Source organism: Schistocerca nitens, chromosome 3, assembly GCF_023898315.1.
Source record: "Schistocerca nitens isolate TAMUIC-IGC-003100 chromosome 3, iqSchNite1.1, whole genome shotgun sequence".
Taxonomy (NCBI): Eukaryota; Metazoa; Arthropoda; class Insecta; order Orthoptera; family Acrididae; genus Schistocerca; species Schistocerca nitens.
In genome coordinates, this window is record NC_064616.1 from 487,445,896 (window position 1) to 487,459,659 (window position 13,764).

The window sequence follows — 13,764 nt, forward strand, 5'->3', positions numbered from 1 at the left end:
ACATTACATGCAAGGCACGAAATTTTCTAGTTATTGAAAGACTATTATCAAAACTATCTTTAGTGTTATGTATTTTTACACAGTGTTACAAGTAACCCAGAATTGCAAATAATCTATCAATAAGCTAAATAACAATTTATTTTTTTCAACAAAAGATAGAGGGGTGGGGGTCAGCTAATCAAAATTAAAACACAACTCATCTTTAAAAGGCTTATCAGTAACAAAGCAAACCAGAAAGTCATTTTAAAAAAGGAAAAGATATTAATACATATTTTATGGTTAACTCAGAGAGTTTACAAAGCAACACTTGGTATGGAATGTTCTTATCACATGAAGTTCTGGGTAGTAAACACAAACAACTAAAAGACCACTTTTTCAGTAAAATTGCACTCTCATTTGTTTCAAAGTAGCATATGATGTATAGCATTGTGGATTTGCAGCAAGTGTTAGTCCTCACTGACTCCATCTCGCATGACACAGAGCCACATTGAGACACATCAAATTTACAAGAGTCTTCTGAATTACACCAAGAAGTTCTCCTCATTATATGCTCCATTGACACCACAGGAAGATATCTGGTGATAACTTATTAATCACAGTGAAATAACTCATATAAAGCAAGAGAGATTACAGATGCCAGGACAGACATGAAGTTAGGTCTTCAAAATTGGAATTTGGCAGAAGGGAGAGGGTGATAGGACACAATCTCAGTCATCAGGGAATTACCAATTTGGTGTTGGAGGGAAGTGGAGAGAGGGGGCTTATAACTGTAGAGGGAGACTAAGGGATGAACACAGTAAGCAGGTTCAAATGGATGTAGATTGCACTACTTATTCAGAGATGAAAAGGTTTCCAACAACGACATGTAAAAAATATAAAATTTACTATGAGTGCAGAAGATTTTGCCATTCATTGTAAAAAAGCAAGAGACATACCTACTCAACTACAACCTCAAGAAAACATATGCAGAACAGATGAGGCAATACAGCAATATTAGCAAAACAGCATGGAGTATCACAAACAAGAAAAGCAGGGGAAGTGACAATGCAGTGTGCAATAACATAATAATAAGAGGCAATGAAAAATTGTTGAGTGACCCATAGGAAGTAGGTGAGAGATTCATAAACCAATTTAGTAAGATGAGTAGGGAGGATGTGACTGACCCACCACAGGTGCTAAATCCCAGTAATGTCATTAATTCATTCTTCCTGAGGTGTGTTACAGAATTGGAAATCCTGAAAACCATTTCCAACGTAAAAGCAAATACATCCAGTGGCTGGGATGACATTTCAGTCAAATTTCTGAGAGAATGCAGTAATGAATGAATAAAGCCATTATAACATTTAATAAACAGCTCTTTCAGTCAGGGGTCATTTCCTGGCTTGTTAGAAGTACCTGAAATAAAACTGGTGCATAAAAAGGGAATAACTACCAATGTGCAAAATGATAGGTCTATTTCATTGACATCAATACTCAATAAGTTGTTGGAAAGCCTACTTCTTGATCAAGTTGAGTCAATTTTCTGCAAGTACAATCTACTAAAAAGCTTTCAGCATAGTTTCAAGAAGGGCAGGTCTATAATAAAAGCTGTAGCTACATTTTTTCAAGTGGTACTGGATAAACTTGATGATGGAAACAAAGTTATTGGCACATTTTTAGACCCATCCAAGGCCTTTGAATCTGTAAATCATTCCAGTCTTCTACGTAAATTATAAACTTGTGGAATCAGAGGAGTGGCATTAGACTTGTTAAGATCCTATCTTACTGACAGGAGATGATATGCTAAGCTGCATCATACAACTGGGAGACATGCACAAATAGTAAAATTATCTTATAAAATTCCTAACTAGCACAATAGCACCAACTGTCTTAAGACAAATCTATTTTGGAATCATACACTCCCACCTACAATATGGTATCGAGATTTGGGGTGGGACACCAATGGTATACATGGATAGGGCTTTCAGAGCCCAGAAAAGAGCAGTTAGGATAATAGCTAATATTGGTAAACATCAGTCCTGAAGAGAATACTTCATGATGTATAACATACGAACAGTGTTTTTATTGTATGTTCTCCTGACTATACTGTTTGTAAAAGAAAATATGGAACATAGCATAAACAATAGTAAAATTCATAATTATAATACAAGTAAAAGAGAGGATTACCATATAAAATTTAGTAATAAAAGAGCAATAGATCATAGTCCATTTTCTGCTGGAAGACATTTTTATAACAGACTGCCAAATAATATAAAACTGTTAAATGGAAACATATTTAAGACAAAATTAAAGCAACTGTTAAATGCTAAATTTTTGTACTCCATCAAGGATTTTTAATGATGTTGCATATAATTTATCTTTAATTATAAACTCTTATAATGTTCATATGTTTATACACAGACTATGTCCATAACTGTAAGAGTTATTATGGACAAACAAACCATTCATTATTATTATTATTATTATTATTATTATTATTATTATTTCTTTCTTTTCTCAGACGTTATGTCTGGTCAAAAATGGAAAGTGACACGGACCTTGATCAAGCGTGACTTCCTTTTAACTGTACGGTATATGTTATATTGCATTTAGGAACTTTCGGGTAATTGAACATGTATCAATAATTACGGATTTCTGTAGTTGTATATATAAGTTTGGGTGTAGCTGTATTGCATTGATGTACTGGTGGATATTGTTTGGTATGACTCCTGTAGTTGATAGTATAATTGGTATAATGTCAACTTTTCCTGATGCCACATGTACTTGACTTCCTCAGCCAGTTGGATGTATTTTTCAATTTTTTCTCCTGTTTTCTTTTGTATATTTGTTGTATTGAGTATGGATATTTTGATTACTTGTGTTAATTTCTTCTTTTTATTGGTGAGTATGATGTCAGGTTTGTTATGTGGTGTTGTTTTATCTGTTATAATGGTTCTGTTCCAGTATAATTTGTATTCATCATTCTCCAGGACATTTTGTGGTGCATACTTGTATGAGGGAATGTGTTGTTTTATAAGTTTATGTTGTAAGGCAAGCTGTTAATGTATTATTTTTGCTATATTGTCATGTCTTCTGGGGTATATTGTATTTGCTAGTATTGTACGTCTGCTTGTGATGTGATCTACTGTTTCTATTTGTTGTTTGCAAAGTCTGCATTTATCTGTTGTGGTATTGGGATCTTTAATAATATGCTTGCTGTAATATCTGGTGTTTATTGTTTGATTCTGTATTGCAATCATGAATCCTTCTGTCTCACTGTATATATTGCCTTTTCTTAGCCATGTGTTGGATGCATCTTGATCGATGTGTGGCTGTGTTAGATGATACGGGTGCTTGCCATGTAGTGTTTTCTTTTTCCAATTTACTTTCTTCGTATCTGTTGATGTTATGTGATCTAAAGGGTTGTAGAAGTGGTTATGAAATTGCAGTGGTGTCGCCGATGTATTTATATGAGTGATTGCTTTGTGTATTTTAGTAGTTTCTGCTCGTTCTAGAAATAATTTTCTTAAATTGTCTACCTGTCCATAATGTAGGTTTTTTATATCGATAAATCCCCTTCCTCCTTCCTTTCTGCTTAATGTGAATCTTTCTGTTGCTGAATGTACGTGATGTATTCTATATTTGTGGCATTGTGATCATGTAAGTGTATTGAGTGCTTCTAGGTCTGTGTTACTCCATTTCACTACTCCAAATGAGTAGGTCAATATTGGTATAGCATAAGTATTTATAGCTTTGGTCTTGTTTCTTGCTGTCAATTCTGTTTTCAGTATTTTTGTTAGTCTTTGTCTATATTTTTCTTTTAGTTCTTCTTTAATATTTGTATTATCTATTCCTATTTTTTGTCTGTATCCTAGATATTTATAGGCATCTGTTTTTTCCATCGCTTCTATGCAGTCGCTGTGGTTATCCAATATGTAATCTTCTTGTTTAGTGTGTTTTCCCTTGACTATGCTATTTTTCTTACATTTGTCTGTTCCAAAAGCCATATTTATATCATTGCTGAATACTTCTATCATCTTCAGTAATTGGTTGAGTTGTTGATTTGTTGCTGCCAGTAGTTTTAGATCATCCATGTATAGCAAATGTGTGATTTTATGTGGGTATGTTCCAGTAATATTGTATCCATAATTTGTATTATTTAGCATGTTGGATAGTGGGTTCAGAGCAAGGCAGAACCAGAAAGGACTTAATGAGTCTCCTTGGTATATTCCACGCTTAATCTGTATTGGCTGTGATGTGATATTATTTGAATTTGTTTGGATATTAAGTGTGGTTTTCCAATTTTTCATTACTATGTTTAGGAACTGTATCAGTTTAGGATCTACTTTGTATATTTCCAATATTTGTAGTAACCATGAGTGGGGTACACTATCAAAAGCTTTTTGGTAATCAATGTATGCGTAGTGTAGCGACCTTTGTTTAGTTTTAGCTTGATATGTCACCTCTGCATCTATTATCAGCTGCTCTTTACATCCTCGTGCTCCTTTGCAACAGTCTTTTTGTTCTTCATTTATAAAAAAATGGTTCAAATGGCTCTGAGCACTATGGGACTCAACTGCTGTGGTCATAAGTCCCCTAGAACTTAGAACTACTTAAACCTAACTAACCTAAGGACATCACACACATCCATGCCCGAGGCAGGATTCGAACCTGCGACCGGAGCAGTCACACGGTTCCGGACTGCGCGCCTAGAACCGCGAGACCACCGCGGCCGGCTCTTCATTTATAATTTTGTTCTGTGTTGTATGTGTCATTAATTTCTGTGTAATGACTGAAGTTAATATTTTGTATATTGTTGGTAGGCATGTTATGGGGCGATATTTAGCTGGGTTTACTGTGTCTGCTTGATCTTTAGGTTTCAGATAAGTTATTCCATGTGTAAGTGTATCAGGGAATGTGTATGGGTCTGCAATGTAACTGTTAAATAATTTATATCTAAAAAGAAAGATGATGAGACTTACCAAACAAAAGCGCTGGCAGGTCGATAGACACACAAACAAACACAAATATACACACAAAATTCAAGCTTTCGCAACAAACTGTTGCCTCATCAGGAAAGAGGGAAGGAGAGGGAAAGACGAAAGGATGTGGGTTTTAAGGGAGAGGGTAAGGAGTCATTCCAATCCCGGGAGCGGAAAGACTTACCTTAGGGGGAAAAAAGGACAGGTATACACTCGCACACACACACATATCCAACAGAAGGGGAAATAAGACGACCCCTCTTTCCTGATGAGGCAACAGTTTGTTGCGAAAGCTTGAATTTTGTGTGTATATTTGTGTTTGTTTGTGTGTCTATCGACCTGCCAGCGCTTTTGTTTGGTAAGTCTCATCATCTTTCTTTTTAGATATATTTTTTCCACGTGGAATGTTTCCCTCTGTTAAATAATTTAGTTAGATGTGAATGTGTTGAGGTGAACTTCTTCAGCCAGAAATTTGCTATTTTATCTTTTCCAGGGGCTTTCCAATTGTGAGTAGATTTAATTGCTTGGGTGACTTCATGTTGCAAAATTATCACTTCAGGCATTTGTGGTATCATCTTGTATGTGTTTGTTTCTGCTTGTATCCACCGCGCATGCCTGTTATGTTGTACCAGGTTTGACCATATGTTGCTCCAGAAGTGTTCCATGTCTGTTATGTTTGGTGGATTGTTTATTTTAATGTGTGTGTTATCTATTGTCTGGTAAAATTTCTTTTGGTTTGTGTTGAATGTTTGGTTTTGTTTCCTTCTATTTTCACTTTTTTTGTATCTTCTAAGTCATTTGGCTAATGCTTGTAATTTCTGCTTCTTTTCATCTAATTGCTCTATCACTTCTTGTTGTGAGATTTTACCTAACCTTTTTCATTTTTTTTTTTTTTCTGACATTTCATTTCTTATAAATTGTGTTAGCTGTCCGATGTCTTTTCTCAGTTTTTCTATTCTGATCTGTAGCCTGTGTTGCCATGCTGGTTTTGTGGGTTTCTTCTGGGTGTTGGTTGGTTCTGATCTCTGCCTAGTGTGTATATTTAGTGTAGTGAGTGCTCCTATATAAACCAGTAGTTGTAACTCTTCCATAGTCGTGTTTTCATTTATTTTGTTGTGTATGATTGTGTTGATAGTTTTTATTGTTGTTTCGACTTGTGGGTTATTTGGCGGTCTATGCAAAAATGGTCTAATGTCTGTATTTGTGTCTTTGTATTCTATATACGTCAGCTGAATTTTTTCTTCTATATCTAACATGTGTGTCACTTCGTGTTCTATTTGTGCTTTTTCTGGTGGCTGTCTTAAGATTTCGTTTTCCTCTGATTGTTTAATTGATGCGTGCTGTTCTTTGTTTGTTTGCTCTGGGATGTTTGAGTCCATTACTGTATTTTCTTCTTCTTCTGATTGCACATTATTTTGTTCCAGTATTTGTTGTACTTGTTGTTTGATGTTTTCTAATTCTGACTGGGGTAACCTGTTATTTTTTATTATTACACGGATCTGATCAGCTAGTCGTTGTTCTGTTAAAAATTTTAATTCTGGGTATCTGGTAATAAATGTTGCGTATACTTGTGATCTGTATCCAGTTGTGGTGGTTCCCAGGTTTGTTGCTTGGTAATAACAGAACATGAGGTGTCGATTAACTTTATCTGACCATCTCATACTCTGTCTTTGTTTTCCTTCTAGGGTGGTTGCAGGAAGCATATCCTGCAAAACACCTCTATTTGGATTTAAATCATTTTCCAGTTGGCTAGCAGTGTCGTTACCATTGTGGGCGGGCATAGGGTTCAAGCGTCGTCCCCGACCATGACGGCGCTTGTCCGAGGCTTCTTTAGTTCTGTCCTGAACCAACTAATCACACTAAAAGGGGGGTTAGCCCTATTAGTGGTTTGTTCTTTTCGTCGCCTTTTATGACTGGCAGAACATACCGGAGGCCTATTCTTTTCCCGGGCCTCGACGGGGTTTATTATTATTATTTCTTTACTTTCTCAGACGTTAAGTCTGGTTGAGAATGGAAAGTGACGCGGACCTTGATCAAGCGTCACTTCCTATTAACTGTACGGTATGTGTTATATTGCATTTAGGAACTTTCGGGTAATTGAACATGTATCAATAATTACGGATTTCTGTAGTTGTATATATGTGTTTGGATGTAGATGTATTGCATTGATGTACTGGTGGATATTGTGTGGTATGACTCCTGTAGTTGATACTATAATTGGTATGATGTCAACTTTATCCTGATGCCACATGTCTTTGACTTCCTCAGCCAGTTGGATGTATTTTTCAATTTTTTCTCCTGTTTTCTTTTGTATATTTGTTGTATTGGGTATGGATATTTTGATTACTTGTGTTAATTTCTTCTTTTTATTGGTGAGTATGATGTCAGGTTTGTTATGTGGCGTTGTTTTATCTGTTATAATGGTTCTGTTCCAGTATAATTTGTATTCATCATTTTCCAGTACATTTTGTGGTGCATACTTGTATGTAGGAACTTGTTGTTTTAAAAGTTTATGTTGTGAGGCAAGCTGTTGATGTATTATTTTTGCGACATTGTCATGTCTTCTGGGGTATTCTGTATTTGCTAGTATTGTACATCCGCTTGTGATGTGATCTACTGTTTCTATTTGTTGTTTACAAAGTCTGCATTTATCTGTTGTGGTATTGGGATCTTTAATAATATGCTTGCTGTAATACCTGGTGTTTATTGTTTGATCCTGTATTGCAATCATGAATCCTTCTGTCTCACTGTATATATTGCCTTTTCTTAGCCATGTGTTGGATGCGTCTTGATCGATGTGTGGCTGTGTTAGATGATACAGGTGCTTGCCATGAAGTGTTTTCTTTTTCCAATTTACTTTCTTCGTATCTGTTGATGTTATGTAGTCTAAAGGGTTGTAGAGGTGGTTATGAAATTGTAGTGGTGTAGCCGATGTATTTATATGAGTGATTGCTTTGTGTATTTTGCTAGTTTCTGCTCGTTCTATAAAGAATTTTCTTAAATTGTCTACCTGTCCATAATGTAGGTTTTTTATATCGATAAATCCCCTTCCTCCTTCCTTTCTGCTTAATGTGAATCTTTCTGTTGCTGAATGTACGTGATGTATTCTATATTTGTGGCATTGTGATCATGTAAGTGTATTGAGTGCTTCTAGGTCTGTGTTACTCCATTTCACTACTCCAAATGAGTAGGTCAATATTGGTATGGCATAAGTATTTATAGCTTTGGTCTTGTTTCTTGCTGTCAATTCTGTTTTCAGTATTTTTGTTAGTCTTTGTCTATATTTTTCTTTTAGTTCTTCTTTAATATTTGTATTATCTATTCCTATTTTTTGTCTGTATCCTAGATATTTATAGGCATCTGTTTTTTCCATCGCTTCTATGCAGTCGCTGTGGTTATCCAATATGTAATCTTCTTGTTTAGTGTGTTTTCCCTTGACTATGCTATTTTTCTTACATTTGTCTGTTCCAAAAGCCATACTTATATCATTGCTGAATACTTCTGTTATCTTTAGTAATTGGTTGAGTTGTTGATTTGTTGCTGCCAGTAGTTTTTGATCATCCACGTATAGCAAATGTGTGATTTTGTGTGGGTATGTTCCAGTGATATTGTATCCATAATTTGTATTATTTAGCATGTTGGATAGTGGGTTCAGAGCAAGGCAGAACCAGAAAGGACTTAATGAATCTCCTTGGTATATTCCACGCTTAATCTGTATTGGCTGTGATGTGATATTATTTGAATTTGTTTGGATATTAAGTGTGGTTTTCCAATTTTTCATTAGTATGTTTAGGAACTGTATCAATTTAGGATCTACTTTGTATATTTCCAATATCTGTAGTAACCATGAGTGGGGTACACTATCAAAAGCTTTTTGGTAATCAATGTATGCGTAGTGTAGCGACCTTTGTTTGGTTTTAGCTTGATATGTCACCTCTGCATCTATTATCAGTTGCTCTTTACATCCTCGTGCTCCTTTGCAACAGCCTTTTTGTTCTTCATTTATAATCTTGTTCTGTGTTGTATGTGTCATTAATTTCTGTTTAATGATTGAAGTTAATATTTTGTATACTGTTGGTAGGCATGTTATGGGGCGATATTTAGCTGGGTTCGCTGTGTCTGCTTGATCTTTAGGTTTCAGATAAGTTATTCCATGTGTAAGTGTATCAGGGAATGTGTATGGATCTGCAATGTAACTGTTAAATAATTTAGTTAGATGTGAATGTGTTGAGGTGAACTTCTTTAACCAGAAATTTGCTATTTTATCATTTCCAGCGGCTTTCCAATTGTGAGTACAATTAATTGCTTGGGTGACTTCATGTTGCAAAATTATCACTTCAGGCATTTGTGGTATCATCTTGTATGTGTCTGTTTCTGCTTGTATCCACCGTGCATGCCTGTTATGTTGTACCGGGTTAGACCATATGTTGCTCCAGAAGTGTTCCATGTCTGTTATGTTTGGTGGATTGTTTATTTTAATGTGTGTGTTATCTATTGTCTGGTAAAATTTCTTTTGGTTTGTGTTGAATGTTTGGTTTTGTTTCCTTCTATTTTCACTTTTTTTGTATCTTCTAAGTCATTTGGCCAATGCTTGTAATTTCTGCTTCTTTTCATCTAATTGCTCTATCACTTCTTGTTGTGAGATTTTACCTAACCTTTTTCATTTTTTTTTTTCTGACATTTCATTTCTTATAAATTGTGTTAGCTGTCCGATGCCTTTTCTCAGTTTTTCTATTCTGATCTGTAGCCTGTGTTGCCATGCTGGTTTTGTGGGTTTCTTCTGTGTGTTGGTTGGTTCTGATCTCTGTCTAGTGTGTATATTTAGTGTAGTGAGTGCTCCTATATAAACCAGTAGTTGTAACTCTTCCATAGTCGTGTTTTCATTTATTTTGTTGTGTATGATTGTGTTGATAGTTTTTATTGTTGTTTCGACTTGTGGGTTATTTGGTGGTCTATGCAAGAATGGTCTTATGTCTGTATTTGTGTCTTTGTATTCTATATATGTCAGCTGAAATTTTTCTTCTATATCTAACATGTGTGTCACTTCGTGTTCTATTTGTGCTTGTTCTGGTGGCTGTCTTAAGATTTCGTTTTCCTCTGATTGTTTAATTGGTGCGTGTTGTTCTTTGTTTGTTTGCTCTGGGATGTTTGAGTCCATTACTGTATTTTCTTCTTCTTCTGATTGCACATTATTTTGTTCCAGTATTTGTTGTACTTGTTGTTTGATGTTTTCTAATTCTGACTGGGGTATACTTGTGATCTGTATCCAGTTGTGTTGGTTCCTAGGTTTGTTGCTTGGTAATAACAGAACATGAGGTGTCGATTAACTTCATCTGACCATCTCATCCTCTGTCTTTGTTTTCCTTCTAGGGTGGTTGCAGGAAGCATATCCTGCAAAACACCTCTATTTGGATTTAAATCATTTTCCAGTTGGCTAGCAGTGTCGTTACCATTGTGGGCGGGCATAGGGTTCAAGCGTCGTCCCCGACCATGACGGCGCTTGTCCGAGGCTTCTTTAGTTCTGTCCTGAACCAACTAATCACACTAAAAGGGGGGTTAGCCCTATTAGTGGTTTGTTCTTTTCGTCGCCTTTTACGACTGGCAGAACATACCGGAGGCCTATTCTTTTCCCGGGCCTCGACGGGGTTTATTATTATTATTATTATTATTATTATTATTATTAACGTTATTATTATTAGCACCAACAGAATTCCATATAGGTGAGGATGCCTAAAACAACACATTACTTTTTTGTTTTATTAATTAATCATCTTCATTTAAACTTATTCCTAATGAACTAGGATTTCCTTGCTATATACATGTATTGTTAAGGGGCTCCGGAACGCCCTATACTTGCAATGTTAAAATAACGCTTGTAAATTACATCTTTCCTCACAAAGTATTTGAGGTGGGAAGTTGAACTTTTTACAGATTATTTATTGGAATTGGGGCTACAACTTAACACAGGGATTTTACAAAATTTTATTTCAGTTATTAAAGATGATTTTTTTTCAATTGTAATGAAAATTCACAACATTTTTTTGCAATTTTTTATTTATATATTCAAAAATATACAGTTTTTTGGAAAAAGGCTGTGTTAAATTATGCAGAAGGTACTGTGTAACAAAAAAATGGTTCTAATGGCTCTGAGCACTATGGGACTCAACTGCTGAGGTCATTAGTCCCCTAGAACTTAGAACTAGTTAAACCTAACTAACCTAAGGACATCACACACATCCATGCCCGAGGCAGGATTCGAACCTGCGACCGTAGCAGTCTCGCGGTTCCAGACTGCAGCGCCAGAACCGCGCGGCCACTTCGGCCGGCACTGTGTAACATTTACTGAAAGTTTGAAACAAATATGTTTGGAAGATCCTTAGAAAACATGTAATGAGTATGAGAAAATAAAAGTTTTGGGAATCGAGCGACAAAGATTGGATTAACTTTTTAGTGCATTCCAGGTCAATAGGATGGATTATCTTCATCCTCTGCAAACTCCTCCTCCAGCTTCCTCTTGTTCCTCCTCCTGTTTACTCTTGCTTGTATTTCTAGACTCTTTACAGCCCTGTCTGCAGCCCGAAGGCGTTCCTTGTCTAAAGCAAGCATCGCTCGTACCATGTTAGAACCTATCTTCATTTCCATATTTCTAAATACCTTTGGCTTTCCAACATTTCTCCTTTTCTTAAAAGCCTTCACAGGATTTCTAATAACTTTACTTTTACTCATTATTATACTTCAACAAAACAGAGACTCAAGAAACAGAATTAATTACGAATATTTTCGAGATAACAACAGAGAAAATAAACATGAAACAATCGACAATCACACCAGCGATATATATTGAACCATCACAGGTTAGCCACAACACATACTTTATCTCACATCACTAAAATGTACCTGATGAACACGGACGTTAATAATAACACCATTTGACAGCAGCTTAACAGCGCCACAGTGGGTCACGCCCATGTAGAACACATTTCAAAAAAAATTTTAAAATAGTTGTAGTCTTCGGAATTGAATAAATTATATATCTATTAAAAGGTAATAGTCTGCAGATTCAGAAAACGCAAAAAAGTAAAAATTGAACTTTTCATGATTTTGAGCCTTTCCGGAGCTCCTTAAGTTACATTGCAGAAATCTGTATCTTTAGTATTGCATTATTAAAAACACAATTATGTGGAGGTAATTCATTGTACTGAATGCATAATGTGACTGCTTTAGACACACATGAGAGCAGGTTTTCAGAAAGCAATAAATAAATAAATAAATAAATTTCTTCATTACAACTGAAGGAACTAATGTGTAACATCATGTCATCCCAAGAAACCACTTCTACATTGATTGTAAGCTGGATTTCACCAAAAATATGAAGGCTTACTGAAAATTAATGCCTCTGAATTTTTTATGTGAAAACTCTTAAAACCTTTCAAAAAAAGAAAACAAATGTTACTAACATTCTACATCTTGATTCTTCATCTCCACATATTTTCAGCCCTCTGCCACTCTAAATTGTAACGTGCAACATGACAATATGTAATGTAACTATGATGGTGCAGGAGAAACAGCATGCTGTAATTGAGTTTCAAATTAGAAGAGTTCATCTACACATGGAGAACCCTCTCATTCAGCATGACAATGCCAGACCACACACAAGACTTGTGGCATCTGCAACAGTCTGATGCCTTGGGTTCACTGACGTCAATCGTCATCCGTACAGTCCTGACTTAGCCCCATCTGATTTTCATCTGTTTCCAAAACTTAAAGAACACCTTCAAGGACTTCACTTTGATAGTGGTGAAGCGATGCAATCAGAGGTGAGGTTGTGGCTCCATCAATAAAGTCAACCATTTATGACTATATCCACAAACTGGTCTCTCATATGGAGAAATGTGTTTGTTCCCTATGACTATGTTCACTTAATACAAAAAAGGTAGACTTTTCAATTAAGTACCCATGTAATTGGGCTCAAATTCCACCCACACTCACCTTAAAAAGAAACTCAATACTACATAAGCATGTTACATGTTACAATTTTCTGTGCACTGCCTGTAAAAGGAGGCATTTTATGTTGTGTCCTTACATTTGGATTAATGTATAATTCATTGCTCTCTAATTCTTCAACTGCGCAAATTGGAATACTGTACACTTCACTTTTGAAGTGGCCCCAGACAGAGAAATTAAGATGACTGAAGTCAGGTGATCTTGGAGGCCAAGGCACAGGAACTGCTCAGTCTATCCTTCTAGAACCATATAAACACTTTAGATGTTATCTTACACTAACGACAAAATGTGCTAGTAACCAATCATGCATGTACAACATTTTCCATCCTTGTGCAAAGGGGACACCCTCAAGCAGTACTGAAAGATCACATTGCAGAATATGAAAGTAACCCTGTCCATTAAGTTTTCTTGAAAGTATGTGTGACCCTAGTACCCCAAAACACACATTTAATGAGAAATGTACCGATGTGGTGATTCTTGAACAGCATGCAGGTCTATGTCACTCCAAAAATGAGTATTATTTATAAAAATTAAATACACGATCACCTGTGAATTCCCACTTTGTCTGTAAATAAAATGTTACAATGGTTGACTGCAGCCTGTTGTTGAATACACTGACAAAAAAATCATCGAAGGACAATGTCTGTTTCACTGAGATATTCATATCATTGGATTGTATATGAGTATACTGAATTATGATGTGAAATTCTCCATACAGTAGTGTGTATTAGTACAGGCATCTGTGCAGTTATTATCCTCGATGATATCCCTGACAAAAGTTCAGTTTCAAGTGTAATGT

The 13,764-nt window shown here is 35.7% G+C and overlaps 1 protein-coding gene across 5 annotated transcripts in view; it reads right to left on the reverse strand.

The window, feature by feature from the left end:
- The window catches only part of LOC126248412 (WD repeat-containing protein 6), a 293,561-nt gene that overhangs the window by 179,385 nt on the left and 100,412 nt on the right, over window positions 1-13,764 (reverse strand). The gene's annotated exons all lie outside the window — the stretch shown is intronic.